Source organism: Triturus cristatus, chromosome 6 (assembly GCF_964204655.1).
Source record: "Triturus cristatus chromosome 6, aTriCri1.1, whole genome shotgun sequence".
Classification (NCBI taxonomy): domain Eukaryota; kingdom Metazoa; phylum Chordata; class Amphibia; order Caudata; family Salamandridae; genus Triturus; species Triturus cristatus.
Window position 1 is genome coordinate 1,141,425,071 of NC_140589.1, and position 18,972 is coordinate 1,141,444,042.

Here is an 18,972-nt window from a genome sequence, read left to right on the forward strand (position 1 = left end):
ATCAGGAAGTGTTGTCCGCCATTTTGTGTGTGACAGTGAAAAAGAAAGGTGGAGAACGTGAAAAGGGGGCAGGGTACAGAGTTCCTGACCCCCTAGCTTTTGTCAGGGGGTCCCTGAAGGGTGAAAAAAACATTTTTTTTTTTTTTTTTTTAAATCGCGAGGTGCGCGCACGGTGCGCGCACGCCGGAAAAAAAATCATTAAAAAAATAGAATTAAAAATCAAATTTAAGTGTTTAGATGTTAGGTGGCTCTAAAAAGAGCCGTTGTGTTAATTGAGGGACAGAGGAACAAAAAAATGGCAAAAATTATAGGGTGCCGCACGAGTGCTGCTGTATCTTGCTCTCTATTAGGGGAATGCTGGTATCCACATAAGAGAGAAGAGCATTGCACGCATTGCACCGTATATGCACCCTCTTAAATAGAGGGTGTATATCCAGAGGAACAGAAGCAGGTGAAGCTGCCGCCGCAGATGAAGTGCTCGGCTGAGCTGCTGCGGATGTGCTCGGCTGAGCTGCTGGAGGGTTTTCTCTAGCAGCTCGAGCATAAGCCACAGGATGTACATCTCTTTTTTTTTTTTTTTTTTTGAAAATATCTTTATTGTGCACCAGACAAAAGCAATCACATTTATATCCGGTATCCATGTGTCATCTGTGCATTTTACGATAATCAAAAACCAAATGGTCTACAATCACAGGATGTACATCTCTAACGTGCCTGATCATAGTGAAGATACTAAAAGCATCTCCTCTTGATAAGACACCACCACAAAGAGTGCAGGTGACTTTTGGAGCATTCACCTTCTTCTGCCCCTCTGGAAAAGTGAACAATTGCCATATAAAAGAGTTTTTCTGTTTCCTCTGTCTCTGTGCCACAAGGGTCTCCTGCTCACTCCCAGAAGATGACTGCTGCTCTGCCATTCTCAAGTACTGGAGTACTGGAAAAGCTGCTCAGCTCCTTCTCCCAGGGAATCAGAAGTAATAATGAGGGGAGTGGGTGTGGTGTTGGAAGTTTCTGGAACTGAAACTACTATAAACCAATGAAAAGAGTTGTTTCTTAATCACATGACCTGAAACTACTATAAACCAATGAAAAGTGTTGTTTCTAAATCACATGACTTACCGTGCGCGCACGGTGCGCGCACGGAGCACGCACGCATGCACGTACGGAGCATGCGCGCATGCGTGCACGGAGCACACACGCATGCGCGTACAGAGCACGTGCGCATGCGCGTACACGCACGGAGCATGCACGCGCGTACGGAGCACGCACGACGTACGCATGCGCATGTGGAGCACGTGCGCATGCGCACACGGAGCACGTACGCATACATGCACCATGCGCGCACGGTCAAAAACACTTAAAAAAATAAATAAAATTAAGTGTTTATAAGTTCATAGAAGATATTAACTATGCTGTTCAACTCTATCCAAATAAAAAAAAATAAACTGAGCCATTCCATATTACAGGATAAAGTTAATCTATAACTATATATATAGGTAGCTTATTGTAAAATAAATATTTAAAAAATATAATAATACATTCATAAATTAGCATTTAAAAAGCCTTGCAAATTCACTTAAAAAACCATAGGTTTCACACACGTTATAGTTAGGAATTAGCATTTAAAAAACATTTGAAATTCACTAAAAAAACCATAGGTTTCACACACGTTATAGTTAGGAATAAGCATTAAAAAAACCTTGTAAATTCACTGAAAAAACCATGGGTTTCACACACGTTATAGTTAGGAATTGGCATTTAAAAAACCTTGCAAATTAGCTGAAAAAACCATAGGTTTCACACATGTTGTAGTTAGCTGGACATTTCACTCGTAAAAAACCAAACTAACAGCTAACTATAACTCGCGCGCCCGCAATCCACTGCTGATGACGTCACATATTACATCACTCATGACATGGTCAGTGACATCACTCATGACATCACTGATGACATCTCAAATGACATCACTGATGACATCACTGATGACGTCATCCATGTGATAAATTACCACATCTTCTCACACCCTAATATAACCTTTGATACACCGACTCAAAATTTAAGAGTTCCATTCTCAAAACCATACATACTGCAATACCAATAACTACATACCCACTTATTAACTCTTAGGTCTACATACACCTCCACTCATTCACCTGTACAGTCACTCATACTTACAGTCACTCCATACAAAACTATCATATGCATTTATACACCTATATAGACACTCACACACTACCAATCATCCATAGAGGTACTCTCACACCTACTCAGTCATGCAAATAATCACACTCCCATTTACTCACCTATGCGGTTATACACACTCAAGTTCACTTACTCATAAAAATAGTATAACATTCTTACGCTCTTATAGAATCATTGATACAAGCACACACTCATCCATACAGTCACTCTCACAATCACACACTCACATCTACCCACTTATATACTCTTACACGCATATATACTGCCTTTCACATATGTAGTTAGTCACAAATGTACCACTGAGATATACATTCAATCCCTAACACACCCATACATGCACTCACTCAACCATACAGTCCATCACAGATGCACTCTTAAAACCATGCACCAATAGAATCACTCACTCACACATCTATGCATAGAGTCACACACACCCTACCCACACAAACACTCAGGAACCCATACAGATACTGAGACAAGCAATCAATAACTCATATAGACACTTATATAGGTATTCACAAAACCATGCCGCCACTTATACACCAACATACAGACACATACAAACATTTACACAGTTTAGTCACTAGTCTAAAGTAAGATACATTTAATGACTCACTTATAGAGTCAGTTACGCACCAAAGAAAATCATCCATTTACACACTTGTACACCCACTCATTCTTCAACAGGCCTTTCCCTATATACATTAAACATATTAAAGTTGTTCAGAAACACATACTCAATGGATGATGTCATCAGTGATGTCATTTGAGATGTCATCTGAGATGTCATCAGTGATGTCATGAGTGATGTCACTGACCATGTCATGAGTGATGTAATATGTGACGTCATCAGCAGTGGATTGCGGGCACGCGAGTTATAGTTAGCTGAACTAACTATAACGGGGGAATTTCATTGGTTTTTTACGAGTGAAATGTCCAGCTAACTATAACGTGTGAAACCTATGGTTTTTTCAGTTAATTTGCGAGGTTTTTTTAAATGCTAATTCCTAACTATAACGTGTGTGAAACCTATGTTTTTTTCAGTTAAAATATATATATATATATAAGGTTCATAATGGGTCAATGATGAAGGCGATACCACTATGGTAATCTTACTTCGTCATATACTGTTTAAAAGCGAACTGCAAGCGTGACGCCAATCTCAGATTAACTGAGTTTAATAATGTTTCTATTTTTTGCATCAACTTTAATGAATTGTTGTTTTGTAGATTATGTGGCACTTGCCTGAAACTCGTATTTGTACCACTGCAATTTGTTGAACTACGAGTCTGTTGTCTATTTCATTTGTTGTAGTTCACCATGTGACTTGATCGTACTCACTGTTTTAAATTGCCATGAAAACTTTACCAAATCGCTAGTGAACAAGCCTGCAGGTCAGGCAAAACGCGTCTAGCTTTTCAGCTGGCAATAAAGAATTCTGCACAGACACGGCGTCGATTGCTTTTTCATGAAGTTTGGAGAATTATTGTGACCGCGTTTGGGAGGTCTCTTCTTCGACGCGCCCTTTGTTTTGGAGGTAGCGGGTGTTCCCATCCACCTGTGGTTTGTGTTTAATACCGCTGCCCCCCCCCGTACCGTTAACCCAGGAAAGCGGGATCGCAACCTGATTGATTGGACAACATTAACCCAAGCGAGGAAAATAGCGTCAACACGAGTCGGAGGACCTGTGGCGTTTTGGACCTGAAGCTGAGGTGAGCGTCTGACTATACGGACCGGGAAAAGGGAAAGCCAGTGAACTCTAGCAAAAATCGCACGCATTGGTAGTGTGAACACTGGCGGTTCTGTGTTTGCGGATCATTACCGCAGAAGGTATTGTGTAACTATGTCAGCTGCTGAAATTCAAGAGCGGAAGGAAGCCGCACTATCGATATTTTGTGATAAAATATCACGGTCCAGCAAACCCTCAACAAGCGTTGCAGGAGTGAAGACTACAGATGTAATGGCAAGATTCAAGCGTTTGGAGAAGTTGAAGCGTACAGAACTTTCTAAATGGTGGGAAGCCAAATCGTTGCGCTGCTATTTGGAAGCTAAAAGAATACCTAGAGGGCTTCGTATTTTAGTAGCGCCTACTTATGAGGATCCCAACCCGAATATGCTGAGAGAGTGGTCTGACAACAGCTAAGAATCCTCCAGCAGAATGCTTACAATCCTTATCAAGTACGCTGAAATTGATCGTCTGAAAATCCTTGAAGAAATCGATCAAATCCTGGATATGCTTAGCAAGGAGGCCGATCAAGAAATGGTGCTTAAATTTATGTCGGAAATGAAAGAAAGATTGTCCAAGTTAGAAACGACCATTAAAGAAAGGAAGGCGCAGAAGTTTCTACGTGACAAGAATGATTACGACCGGGGGCAAATCTATACTTTTGCGAAGAAGTTCGAAAGCATGAGAAATCAGAGAATGAGCGCAGCCTCAGCAACAGGCCAAATATGTGCTTCTGAACTGAGCAGTATTCCCAGCTCGGAACTTGATACGGATGCAGAGGAAGGGTCCACCAATCTGATAGGGGCAGCTATTCCATCTGTAGTTGATGAATTTGATTTTTTAAGGGAGGAGAGACGCTTCAATTTACGCCCAAGACCCCCTGTAAACAGCAGAGCACAAAGAGCAAGAGGCAGAGGCGGAAGAGGCGCAAAGGCTCCAAACTTTGCCAGCGACAAAGACAAGCCCAAATCCAACATAAAGAAATAAAAATGACCAATGAAGCTACGATAATCAATCTCACTGACATAGTGCTCTCAGAAGAAGAGAAGAACATATTGAAACTGAGCCTTTCGTACTGTCCTCAAATTGACATGGATTATGTGAAAACAAGGGTGGACCTTTTTAAATTCATCAGGTCCCTAAAATTGAAAATATTATTTGCTGTAACACCGAACAGACCAGTGCCACCTGTCCATGCATCCATGCAAGCGCAATTTGATAACTTGGGAGTAGAAGATATGAACCTTATGCTTGAGCTACAACAACTGGTCAGCCGGGATGATGCCGGTGCTGGTGCTGTTGAAACATCTGAGGCTACCAGCGCAAGTGATCTGATGACATCCCTAGCTTACAAGAAAGGAATCGATATGAACATCGACAAATTAAGCAATTTCAAACCCCCTTCAAGATTTACTCCTGTCACAGCAAGAGACTCTGTAGACTTATTCAATGATCTGGTCACCAATGAAATCAAAAATTTGTGCACATCATTAAAGACAAAGAAAAATGCATTGACCCAACAGTCTAAAGCCTATTACAATCTGGTGGAAAAACTGAATAGCAATAATGATTGTATTGTCCAAAATGCGGACAAAGGGGGTAATGTGGTGCTTTGGAGCAAACAGCAATATTTAACAGAAGCGCACAAACAACTCAACAACAGGTTGAACTATATCAAGGTAAACAACAATGCCATGGATGAGTGTTATTTGTCTTTTAATAACTTGTTGGTGGACTGGGTTCGGCAGGGTGTGTTGAGCAAAGATGAAATGTTATTTCTCAAAATTGACTGCCCTACCATTCCGGTCCTATACCTTATACCTAAGGTGCACAAAGATATGGCCAATCCCCCTGGCCGTCCGATCATCTCGGCTATAGGGAGTGCCTTTGAGCACACCTCTAAATTTGTTGATTCTTTTCTATGCCCTCTTGTCAAAGCTCTTCCATCGTTCATTTTGGACACCAGTGATTTTTTACGTAAAGTATATGATGTCCCTTGGGAATCGGATTTTTTACTGTTAACTATAGATGCAACGATGTTATACACCAGTATCCGCCATAAAGATGGCATTAACGCTTGCAAACATTTTCTGGGGACTCGTTCGGCAAAATTTTGGCATCATACACAGATGCTACTTAAGATGATCACCATCTGTCTTGAGAGTAATTTCTTTTTGTTCAATGGGGAACTATACCAGCAAATCTGTGGGACGGCGATGGGCACCTGCCCCCAGCTATGCTAATTTGCATATGGGCTGGTAGGAGGAGCAGGTGGTCCAGATGCGTTGGCATGCAGAGTGGCACAACAATGTAATGCACTGGAGTCGTTACATTGACGACCTTTTTATAATTTGGAAAGGTACTTTGAAAAGTGCTCAGGATTTTGTTAAAGAGCTGCAAATCAACGATCTGAACCTGAAACTCACTAGTACTATTAGTGCTTCTGAAATTAATTTTTTAGATCTAACTGTTTATGTGAGTGATGGCAAACTACAGACCAAACTATACCGTAAGCCCACGGATGGGAACACGTTACTACACGCTACGAGCTTCCATCCGGCAAAACTAGTCAACATCATTCCGTATGGGGAATGCCTTAGAGCCAGGCGTAACTGTAGTAATGAGCACGATCTGAATAAAGAACTTACATGCCTTAAATCCCGTTTTCGAGCTAGAAGATATTCGCAAGCATGCCTCAACCAAGCAGTCTCTAAAATTGAAAAGACCAACAGAGAACAAATTCTTTTCAACAGAGACAAAAGACCAGCTAATGGCTCGCAACAAGATACCAACCCATGTAGGTTTATCACCACCTACAATAAACAGCAAGATGAACTAAGAACTATTTTTAACAGGCATTGGCACATCATTCGGAGTGATCCGGTGCTTGGTAAACTTGTCCAAAGGAGAACACAATTCACCTTCAGAAAGGCTAGATCTTTGCATCAAGCACTAGTCAGCAATGTGCTTTCCAGCAGCATTCAAAAGAAACCATCAGGCTCTTGGTTGAGCAGGAAGGATGGTTTTATTAAATGCCATAAATGTAAGGCTTGTGTGTATGGAAAGAATACCACCTGTTTTCCTGCAGGTTTTTCCCATAAGTCTATGCAACAGATCAAGGGCCAATATACGTGTAAGACGGACTATGCAGTCTACATATTGCAGTGCCCTTGTGGCCTACAATATGTGGGTTCTACCATCTTGCCTATACATAAGAGAGTGCTACAGCATTTACGTGCCATTAAAAATGGGGATAAAGCCTACCCCGTGGCACGGCATTTTGAGAAATACCACAACAAAAATGCTGAGTGTCTCGTTTACTACGTCATTGATACCATCCCAGTCAGTAGCCGGGGTGGCAACCGGGAGAAGAAATTGCGGAAGCTAGAATCTTGCTATATCATCAGACTTAATACCAAAATACCACATGGTCTTAATATGGAAGAAGACTTACATACTCACCTATAGGTTCCTCTCGCTCTTTATTAATTGTACTTTAGGTTTTTAGGTTTTGTTTTATGTTTATTGTTTTGATTTTGTCACTTACTGGGATCACGAATAGTTATAGACAGACCGTAGTACACATATTGTTGATGTATATTTTGGCCCACTTGGGCAGTACTTGTTTGGTACTCGCGGTTGCTCGCTGGTGTGCTATTTTGGCTTACCTGCTAAAATTAAAATTATATCCAGTAATTTTGATCACTTGATCAACCCACTATTACATTTATGTTACTCTGGTCAACCGCAATTTGGTCTATTTTCAAAACGGGGTACGGAGTTCCTCAGGTACAGGAAGAAGAGAGATGCGAACCAGGAGGAGACCCAGTTAGTCACCCATTGGTTGTAAGAAAAGGTATAGGGGGAGGGCCAGGGGAGTGCCCTTTGCGGAACTAGAGCTCTCACACACCCAGCAAGCTAGGTGTCATGCTTCATCATATGAGCACTGCCCCTCGTCAAGTCGGCGCTGCAATCCTTGACGGGCTCCCGGAACCGGGGCTCTTTAACGGGGATCTTTTGTCCCTGCCGATATGTGCTTGGGGGTGAGGGGCCTAGTGGAATGGATGTAGCAGAAAATTGAGATGTTTAAAAAGGGTTAGTCGGTCCTAATCATGTATTTATTCTGAAGGTAGACTTCCCTATTGAAATAAGTGTAGAGTGGCTAAGTCGTAGAATTAAGGTGTCTAGACGTGTAGCTCTACTCTAAAAGATCGACATGTTTCTTGCCATAAATTGTCTGGAGGATCAAGGCAATTCTTCAGGATCATAAAACTGTCTACATAAAAGTGGTAATGTGGACTCTACATACCACGTCCTAGGTTGCTGCCCTGTGGAGCTAAAGTGACAACATGAAGAAGAAAAATAAATTTATAAACATCATCTCTTTATCTAGTACATTATTGGTCAAGGGTGGTGTTGTACAAATCACCATGCAAAAACGTGTGCAATACAACATGATAATAGGTGTATATGATTAAAAACCAGTGAAAGGGGTGGTGGTGTAGATCTCTAACTACTAATGTTTAAGCTAGTGGAATTCTCAAGGACAAGCAGGGGTACACTCACCTAGTGAATTGACTAGATGTGCTAGCAACGGTGCTGGCGGTTGTAGAGGACACCAATTGGGTCCTACAATAAGAAAAGGTACATAAGGAAAATACAAAATTATAAGAAAAGGTAAAATCACTTTGTCAAAGTCACGTGATCTGTCATGATGCCAAGGGACAGATTGAGGTGTTTTCGCGTGGTAATTAAACATGCTGTCCATCATGACAACAGAAATGGTAACGGACTCAGTTAGCCCGGAGACCAAAATCTAAGGTCTGTTTCGGTTCGTCGTTCCCAGCGTGGTAGAGAACGAGGGAGAATGATATAACGTAGCGCACAGAATGTTGTACTCACCAACGTCCATAGACGGAAATCCAGTCGACCTACCCAAAACCGCCAGGGACCGGGGTGGTGAAGTGCTTCTGCCGCTACGAGTAATTATAGTATTACTGAAATTGATGGTGACGTGTCAGTCGTGCGCCGTATTGTGGCGCGATGACGTCAGCCGTTGCTAGGTGATGGCCTAAGACGCTCTGGTAGAGGAAGCGTAGCGGTATGACGCAGTGTTACAAAACCGTCATTCGAGACGCGATGCGTTGCTAAGCAACAGGAACGTGTATGTCGCGCTGCCAAAAGGTAGAGGGAGGAGACAGTCTCTGGGACGTGGATGATATCAGGGGGAGACGCGCAAAAGAAAGCGCCAAATTACACATGGTTATTACAAGGTCTCACTTAATGCAGTATAAGTAGTGGGGACACCTGTACATCAAAATTGTGTGTATCGGGTCTGCCGTGGGCGTGAAACTAATGTATAGTTACGGGACAATTGGCTATTTCCAATCCATATACCTAGAATGATGGTTAAGTCAGGTATAGTAGTTCCATTTTATCATGGAGGCGGAACAATTAGGATGAGCCTGTAGAATCATATTCAGTGATGGTTAAAGGCCTGTGTGTCATGGTGTGGAGATAACTCCACCCCATGGGCGTGAACATTTAATCATGGTATGGAGCTCCAAGGGATGTCATCATTAAGGCCTAAGGTGTCACATGAGAGTCTATGCACCCACCTCTGTTCAATCCTGAATAAAGAAGCTTGGGAAATCTGTGTATGGGATTCTAGTATTATCCAATGTAATGACTCAGGGGAATGATGTGACTCTAAGAAATGTCTGTAAAGTTTGGTCGTGGTGCGTTGACAACGTATGCTGCTTCTGTGCTCTATTATGCGGGTTTTGACTGGTCGCATTGTCATGCCAATGTATTGTAACCCACAAGGGCACGTGATCAGATAAACACATTGTTTGGTGTTACAGTTAGTGTGTTTTTTGATAGTCCATTTAAAATTGGCATGTAGAGTGACTTCTTTGGTAGTGGTGGTGAAGTCGCAGACAGTACAGGTACCACAGGGGAAATGACCTCTAACAGGTGGAAGGCCCCAAAGTGTAGTCTGTGACGGGGTAACTTTTCTCTTGGGCCTAGTGTGAACCAACATATCCCGTAGGTTACAGGTCCTCTTGTAGGCAAATCTCGGTCTTGGTATCTGTAATTCTCCTGTATTGAGGATATCCCAATGTTTCAAGATGATTTTCTTGATCAGGGTTGAGTTGGGTGTAAAAAAGGTTACACATGTCAAGGTCTCTCCAGGTGGTTTAGGGTGTACCTCTAGAAGAGATTATCTAGGGTTATTGAGGGCCCTTTTCATGGAGTCATTAATCACCTTGTGTGGGTATCCCCTTGTCATAAGGTTGGTAGCTAGGGACTTGGCTTCCATTTTGTAATCTTTGGTTGAGCTGCAGTTACGTCTTATACGTAAGAATTGGCCCACTGGAAGGTTGTCATCATGACAGATCACGTGACTTTGACAAAGTGATTTTACCTTTTCTTATAATTTTTTATTTTCCTTATGTACCTTTTCTTATTGTAGGACCCAATTGGTGTCCTCTACAACCGCCAGCACCGTTGCTAGCACATCTAGTCAATTCACTAGGTGAGTGTACCCCTGCTTGTCCTTGAGAGTTCCACTAGCTTAAACATTAGTAGTTAGAGATCTACACCACCACCCCTTTCACTGGTTTTTAGTCATATACACCTATTATCATGTTGTATTGCACACGTTTTTGCATGGTGATTTGTACAACACCACCCTTGACCAATAATGTACTAGATAAAGAGATGATGTTTATAAATTTATTTTTCTTCTTCATGTTGTCACTTTATCTCCACAGGGCAGCAACCTAGGACGTGGTATGTAGAGTCCACATTACCACTTTTATGTAGACAGTTTTATGATCCTGAAGAATTGCCTTGATCCTCCAGAAAATTTATGGCAAGAAACATGTCGATCTTTTAGAGTAGAGCTACACGTCTAGACACCTTAATTCTACGACTTAGCCACTCTACACTTATTTTAATAGGGAAGTCTACCTTCAGAATAAATACATGATTAGGACCGACTAACCCTTTTTAAACATCTCCATTTTCTGCTACATCCATTCCACTAGGCCCCTCACCCCCAAGCACATATCGGCAGGAACAAAAGATCCCCGTTAAAGAGCCCCGGTTCCGGGAGCCCGTCAAGGATTGCAGCGCCGACTTGACGAGGGGCAGTGCTCATATGATGAAGCATGACACCTAGCTTGCTGGGTGTGTGAGAGCTCTAGTTCCGCAAAGGGCACTCCCCTGGCCCTCCCCCTATACCTTTTCTTACAACCAATGGGTGACTAACTGGGTCTCCTCCTGGTTCGCATCTCTCTTCTTCCTGTACCTGAGGAACTCCGTACCCCGTTTTGAAAATAGGCTTCTGGGGCGTGTACGTTGGACCTCCTTAAATAAAGCCCCTTGTCCCTCTCTTTGGACTACTAACAACCGCAATTTGGTTCATAATGGGTCAATGATGAAGGCGATACCACTATGGTAATCTTACTTCGTCATATACTGTTTAAAAGCGAACTGCAAGCGTGACGCCAATCTCAGATTAACTGAGTTTAATAATGTTTCTATTTTTTGCATCAACTTTAATGAATTGTTGTTTTGTAGATTATGTGGCACTTGCCTGAAACTCGTATTTGTACCACTGCAATTTGTTGAACTACGAGTCTGTTGTCTATTTCATTTGTTGTAGTTCACCATGTGACTTGATCGTACTCACTGTTTTAAATTGCCATGAAAACTTTACCAAATCGCTAGTGAACAAGCCTGCAGGTCAGGCGAAACGCGTCTAGCTTTTCAGCTGGCAATAAAGAATTCTGCACAGACACGGCGTCGATTGCTTTTTCAAGAAGTTTGGAGAATATATATATATATATATATATATACATACATATATTACCTACTGGCGGTCGCCAGTAGGTAGTTATAGTTAGGACCCTGTTTCCATAGGAAAACCGCAACATTCTATTTGGAATAACTTTGGCGCCGGTCGACAAATCCTCGCGAAATTTTCAAAATAGGTGGGGCGCTACGCTCCGCTCCTACCCTGAAAGTCTCGGGGGGATTCGTCAAGCGGGGGCTGAGAAAAAAGGGGGGTCCCAAAACGCGTTTTTCCCATGCATTTTTCCATAGGACCTTTAGACACAGCTACAGCCCGAACGGCTGAACAGAGTTACTTGAAATTTGGCAGAGAGGTAGTCCTCAGGACAAGGAAGTGCCTTTTGTAGGTCTGGTGTAAATCTGTTCAGTAGTTCCTGAGAAAATAGCATTTAAATCAATATATATATGTGTGGCAGCTTACGGTGCGCTTACGGTAAGCTTACCGTACGCGTACGGTGCCGTGCGCGAGCGCGAATCTGATTGGCTGTTAGATCTTAGTAAACATTCGAATCGGTCGAAACCAGGAAGCGGCGGCCGCCATTTTCTCTCTCGCACTCTGAGGGGGGGCTGAAACACAAAGGCCAAAAACATGTAAAGGGGCTATTTAGACAGCTCCTAAGCACATAGCCATGATGACGGAGTCCCCAAAGATCCCCCAAGGCCAAAAAGGCAATTTTAATTTTTTCGAAAATTTCGCCGATTACGCTTACCGTACGCGCACGGTAAAAAATCTATAAAAAAAAAAAAATTATCCATACTCTCCCCACCCCGTGTGTAAATGATGCCCGAAGGCCAACATTTGTGCATGGCATATCTATTAATGTGGAAAAATAAAAGATTACCTTTCACAACGAAGCGCATAATATGTCCTCCATGTGCGCACGGTGCGCGAAGCACACCGTGCGCGCACGGAACGAACTGTGTTAAGTGGGCGCGCACGCCACGAATGGCGTAAAGTAACTTAGCAGTTAAAAAACCGTACAAATTCACTGAAAAAACCATAGGTTTCACACACGTTATAGTTAGGAATTAGCATTTAAAAAACCTTGCAAATTCAGTGAAAAAACCATAGGTTTCACACATGTTATAGTTAGCTGGACATTTCACTCGTGAAAAACCAATGAAATTCCCCCGTTATAGTTGGTGCAGGCAACTATAACTCACGCGACCGCAATCCTCTGCTGATGACATATGTGTCTTTATGAAAAAAAAATATTTGTAATATATGTATAGCTAAAATTTAATGGAAGAAGACATGGGCAAATAAGTGTCTAAATACAGTATTAGCATCAGCAGAGGATTGCGGTCGCGTGAGTTATAGTTGCCTGCACTAACTATAACGGGGGAATTTCAATGGTTTTTTATCAGTAAAATGTCCAGCTAACTATAACATGTGTGAAACCTATGGTTTTTTCACTGAATTTGCAAGGTTTTTTAAATGCTAATTCCTAACTATAACGTGTGTGAAACCTATGGTTTTTTCAGTGAATATATATATATCTTTTTTCTTTGAATGCAAGAGATATGGAACAATGGGATTGAGGCGATACATATTCCTAAAGATCATAAAAAAAAAGCAGTAATGGTTGGAGCACTAACTTATAGATTTTAAATTCACAATTAGATTTGAACCATATCTAGTCATTATAAGACCACTTACTACCAAACAACTATATCTAAAATTCAGGCTGGGAATTCTCCAAGTGAAAAGTTCTTTAACAAATGGATGGCTAATGAAATAACAGATGATACATGCCCAGAATAGAAATGCGGTGTTCAGACTGAAGCACATCTTTTATGTTTTTTGTCATGCATACATCCAGCCTTACAGGAGATGGACTGTTCTGACCTCTCGCAAGCTTTCTTGAAAATGTTCATCTCAGACAAAAGAAGGCCTATTGTTTTTAGTGTAGCCCGGTTCTGAACATCTGTAGAGGAGAACATTTTGTATTAATGACTGCATTTAGACTTAGTGTGGCATCTTTTGATTATGACTGTATGAATTGTACATGGTATAAAACTGTTGAATGCTGCTATTGTATGATTTTTTTAAATGAATAGTTTAATGTTTATTTTTAATAATAGGTTATGTATATGAATGTTGTTGTAAATGTTTTAGATTAATTGTTTAATGTGGTTATTCCCAATAATAAATATGTTTTGAATAGTTTAATTTAGCCCTTTTAGATACGACCACAGTGAATACCTCGTATTTTTAGAAATAGAGCTCCTGTTCATGGCAAGGTATACTTTTGGACGGCCTAAATTGTTCTGGGGATCGCTGTTAGCGGAAATAACAAAGCTGTAATTGTGTTGAAGTTATAGTCAACAGGCTTAGCCCATTCAATTTTAAATATAGTTACAAAGGTTGTAGCCCTCCTGTTTTACATAGTGAACAACTTCACAAAACCTATGTCTTAAATTTTTGGATTGTGAAAAGCTTCATGTTTTCCAACAGGCCTTTAGCTGGTTTTACAGTTAGAGCATGCTAGTGAAAACATTGTCACCTGGTATCTCATAGAAAACATCAACCGACTACATTCACAGGGTTAACTTCCCCATGTAATATTTTTTTAGGGTATGAGATCTGCATTCTGGTTAGTCTGTAGTGCCCTTGTGGAAGGGGTTCAATTTGCAATTTTACTTGAAATCTTGATAATGTTTGTGATTCTGATTATAACATTTAGTTGTGTGTGCATTGAACTATTTTACCATTTTAAAGAAAATCCTCTTGCTAGACCTTGATTTCTTGAATGTTACTGCTATGCATTGGTGCCTTATAAGTTCCCTGCATGTTGCACATTCCTGAGTCAAGCTTCACCCCATCTATACAATTGGGGCTATTAATCTCCTTTAGGAACCCTTTAACCAGATTTCGGAAATACAATAGTTAGGGGCTTTGCCTTGTAAAATTTGCCGACCGATTCGAAAGTGGTTATACACTGAAACCGCCTTGCCAAACACAATAGGGATGGGCTTTACTTTAGGAACCCTCTAGATAGGAAGAAATTTTACATTGTGAACGCCTTGAACAATATCATAGGAAGGATCTTTACATTTTGCACTATGTAACAAATACTACATTGTGAACTTTCTGAAAAATGCAGAAGGAAGGGGTTTCGCAGAGTCCCTTTTTAGGTCTGGGAAAAATAAAACGTAGTTTTAAGTGTAACTTTGTTTGTGTAAATGTATATTTTCGGTCTCCCTAAAGAGTGTGATGAGTCTCTCTAGGCGGGTCCCATGGTCAGGTTTCTTCCTGTTTATGCCAACAGAATTACTTTATTAATTTTTAAATGTAGTGACAATAGCTTCAGACCTCTCATTTTAGATTTTGAACAACTTAATGAAATCTTTTTAATGTACCCTTTTGACTGTGAATAGTCTCGTATTTCCAATAGGTCCATACAGGACCATAGATGGTTTAGATTATTAGAGTTTACTGGTGCGCTAATTGTCATATGGTACCTCACAGTTAAAGGTAACAGAATACATTTACATGGTTAGTTGATGGCTGTGATATTTTTAATGTGCACCTGATTTGCACCCTGTTTAATCTGCAAGGCCCTTAGTCAGGAGTTTCCGATTTGTAATTCCATCTGAAATTGTGTAAATATACTCATTCTATAGTATTTACTTGTGGGTGCATTTAAAAAAAAAAAAAAACGTTCCTATTTTAAAGAAAAAGCACCAGCTGGTTAATTGATTTTTTAAGAGTTAATGTGGTGTGTAGCTGTATTCTGAGTGTCTACTCTAGACCACATAACATACCTGAGTCCTCCATGAACTACTCTGCATAGTTAATGTTAAAGACAAGTGTTAAAAGGGGCATTTGGTCTCCAGTTTGAAGGTCTAAGGTAAAAAAGTCCCAGGAAACCAGAAGTGAAAGACCTTCAGTGAAATAATTAGGGCTAGTAGCTTTAGACTGCTCTCGGACCTCTTAACCTGGATAGCTGAAATACAATAAGAAGGGGTATTGTGTTATCTTTTGAACTCCTTGTGAAACTCCCTAAGAAGGGATATTACATTGTGACCTCTATAGCAAATGCAAAAGGAATGGATTTTACATTGTGAACTCTAATAAAGCAATAGCAAGGTTTTTTTTAATTATGAACCTTCTGCTAAATACAAAGGTAAAGGTTTTTTTTTACATTGTGAATGCCATAACAAACACGATTGGAAGAGGATTTACATTTTGAAGTATGTAGAGAATCCAATAAAAAAAAGGTTTTACATTGTGAATTCTCTGACAAATGTAATAGGAAGGGCTTTAGTACAAAAGTCTCTTTTTAGGTCTGGCCATAGTAAATGCTTGGTATTGTCTGAACGAGAATTCATATTCATTTCAAAGTATATTTTGCGTATGCCTAAAATGACTGATGGGGTTTTCTAGGCACATTATCAAGTTTATCTTTATAATGTAGTGTCAAAGGCAGTAGACCTCTCATTTCACAATTTGAATGACTTGACAAAACCTAAAGGCCTATCCTTGCTCCTTCTGAAAAGCTTTAGGTGTTACAAGTAGCCCATGTAGGGTCTTTACTGGTTTTTAAGGTTAGAGTATGTTGGTGTCCAAGCTGTAACCTGATACCACACAAGCTACAAGTACTGTGCTTCTTGCGCCTGTGCTATTTATTTGGTGTACTTGATTAACACAATTCAGAAATCAGCAATACTTAACAAAAACCTTGACTAGTCTGTAACCAATCATTTTAAACTTGTGGACCATTTGCTGTAAGATGTAAAGATTTTCGAGTGGAACTTGTCTTAAAGGAAGAACTATTGGACTCCAGAGAAAACGTCTGGATGTACAGTTTAAAATTATTGAGTTCAGGGGTGCGTGTCCAAGATGGCGGCCGGATGAGACGCAAATCCGGTCTCACCATTCCACTGTATCTATCGCTTTGCTTTGCATTCCGCCAGTCTTCTCTAGCAGCACCCCATCGAGATCCGGTGGCTCAGCAGTGCGTGGGGCAGACCAGCAGTTCGGATCCACCGCTCGATCCCCAGGACAGCAGCAAAGAACAACATGCGACTGTGGCTGCCGGACAGGAAGGCAGCGTCGCGAAGTTGCTAACGCACAGAGATGGGCTTTGCAGGCCTGCGACTACCCCAGGAAGGCTGTGGCACTTTGACCAGGTCGCAGTGGATTGCTGTATTGGGAAGAGCCGGGTGTGGAGGTGCTCCCCCACCCCCAAACACCACGCCCCCCATGCAGGTGACGGAGTGCAGCAGGTAGCCCCAGTCAAGCGCACCAAGATGCTAAGGCCTATGTCGCAGTTGGCGCTTTTTATTAAGAGGTGATGAGACCAGGCCTCTAAAGGTAGGAGGGGGTGGCTGGGAACTCTCCTACCCCCCAGCACATTGGACACTGCTGGCAGCTCCATAGGGAGAAGGGAGGCCCTGAAAGGTGAGTGGGCCCTGGTGAAAAAAGCTGCGAGCCCCTGAGACAGTGTGGGACCTGGGGACGGAGAAGGTGAGAGATCTGCAATTCCACCTCTCCCCACTGTTAGGGCTAGCAAGCATTGGGCTTAGCAAGGATTTCCCCCCCATATCTGGACTGGGCTCTCCCTTGCTACATTGCACCGAACCCCGCCCCTGTCTGTGAGGGAGAGGACAGGTCGCATGTACCACATGGGAAGGATCGGGGGAGGTGTGAGCACCCCTGGGAGAGTGCAAGTCCCTGGACCGGAGATAAAGTGTAGCGACAAGGGCCCCCTGGCTCCCCCTCCCACGCTGTGTTCCTGCAAGATTCTGGCTCTCTGAGAACTGGGCGAATCTGCTCTCACCGGGCCTCGTATATCACTGGCATGTGCCCTGGGCCTTGTGCCTGAGATCCCTGTGAAGCATCTGATCTGGAACCGGAGAAGCTTGTAGCCCACTGACGTAGCACTAGGAGGGTCTTCTGATGCTAGCCGACAGGTGAAGTCGAGAGCACAATCCTCCCTCTGCGTTAGTCTCCGGCAGTTTGAGCTCTGGTGCTTGGGCCCTCCTGTCCAGCTGTGGTAATTGCGGGGGGCCTTGTGGTCCAAGGCCATGTTCATTGGGTGGGCCCCCTTTTTCGCTCCTCTGGCAGAGGTGGAGACCCAGAAACAAGTTAGCTCTCAACGCCCGGCGAGAATGACCGGACAGGCGATTCTGGAGATTGTGGTCGAGCTGCTGCTGCTGCTGGTAGGGTACTAGAGGAGGGAGCCACTGGAGGTCCCACGTGGTTTCCACCCTTTGGATATTGCACCTCACCATACGTTTGCTCGCTGATCCCTGAGGAAGCTGCCTATGTTCCTGCAGCTTCGTGGTCTGCCTTGATGTCCCTGAAGGGGCGACTCAAACTCCACGGAAACGACTGCCTGGTCCTAGATCCTGTGCTGCTCTTGCCCTCCTGGCCACCCTTCCATTCAGACCCGCACCATGTCTGTGAATGGGTCAAAAAAAGGTCTCTCACTCAGGACATGTTTGTTAAACAGGGGGGGCCCCAGAAGATAGACCGCCTCTGATCACAGGGGAGCACTGGACGGACCCCGATGATGGAGAGTGACTGGTTACTACGTTATTCTTCCTCTTCACATCTCTCAGAGGAGACCTACAGGCCATAAAGGCGGAGTTATCCACGGACCTCCAGGAGGTTCGGCGCAGCTTGGAAGGTGTGGGGGACAGGGGGGCCACCATGGAAGATCAGGAATCTAGCAGAGAGGAAAAAATAGAAAGGCTGCACAGGAGATCCTGTGTCTTAAGGAATAACATGTGGACCACCAGGCCCACAATGATGACTTTTCGGCTGGAACAATGTTCGTATCTGGGGGATGCCAACTCACGCCGGAAGCAAAAATCTCAGAGACTATGCTACAGCCCTCTTCCGACACATTCTAGGCTTCCCTGATGAGGCGATGCTGCAACTTGATTGAGTGCACTGAGTGGGGCCCCCCAGGCCGGAGAGGAACCCGCCCGTGGACATTTTGGTCTGTGTTTACGACCTTCAAATGAAGGAAGATATTCTACAAAAAACACGAGATTCGCAGCCGGTCCATTTTAGGGGTCACTCACTTATTCTGTACCAAGACCTCTTTAGGATCACCCTACAAAAACGCTGAGAATTTCGCCCCATCACCGAACATTTGCACAAAGCAGGCATAGCTTACTCTTGGGGGCGTCCCTTTAGGATAATCTTTTGCCACGTGGGAACGCTACAC

General features: G+C 42.7%; 1 protein-coding gene across 1 annotated transcript in view; it reads left to right on the forward strand.

Moving 5' to 3' along the window:
* The window catches only part of ACSS1 (acyl-CoA synthetase short chain family member 1), a 1,009,364-nt gene that overhangs the window by 969,755 nt on the left and 20,637 nt on the right, over positions 1-18,972 (forward strand). The gene's annotated exons all lie outside the window — the stretch shown is intronic.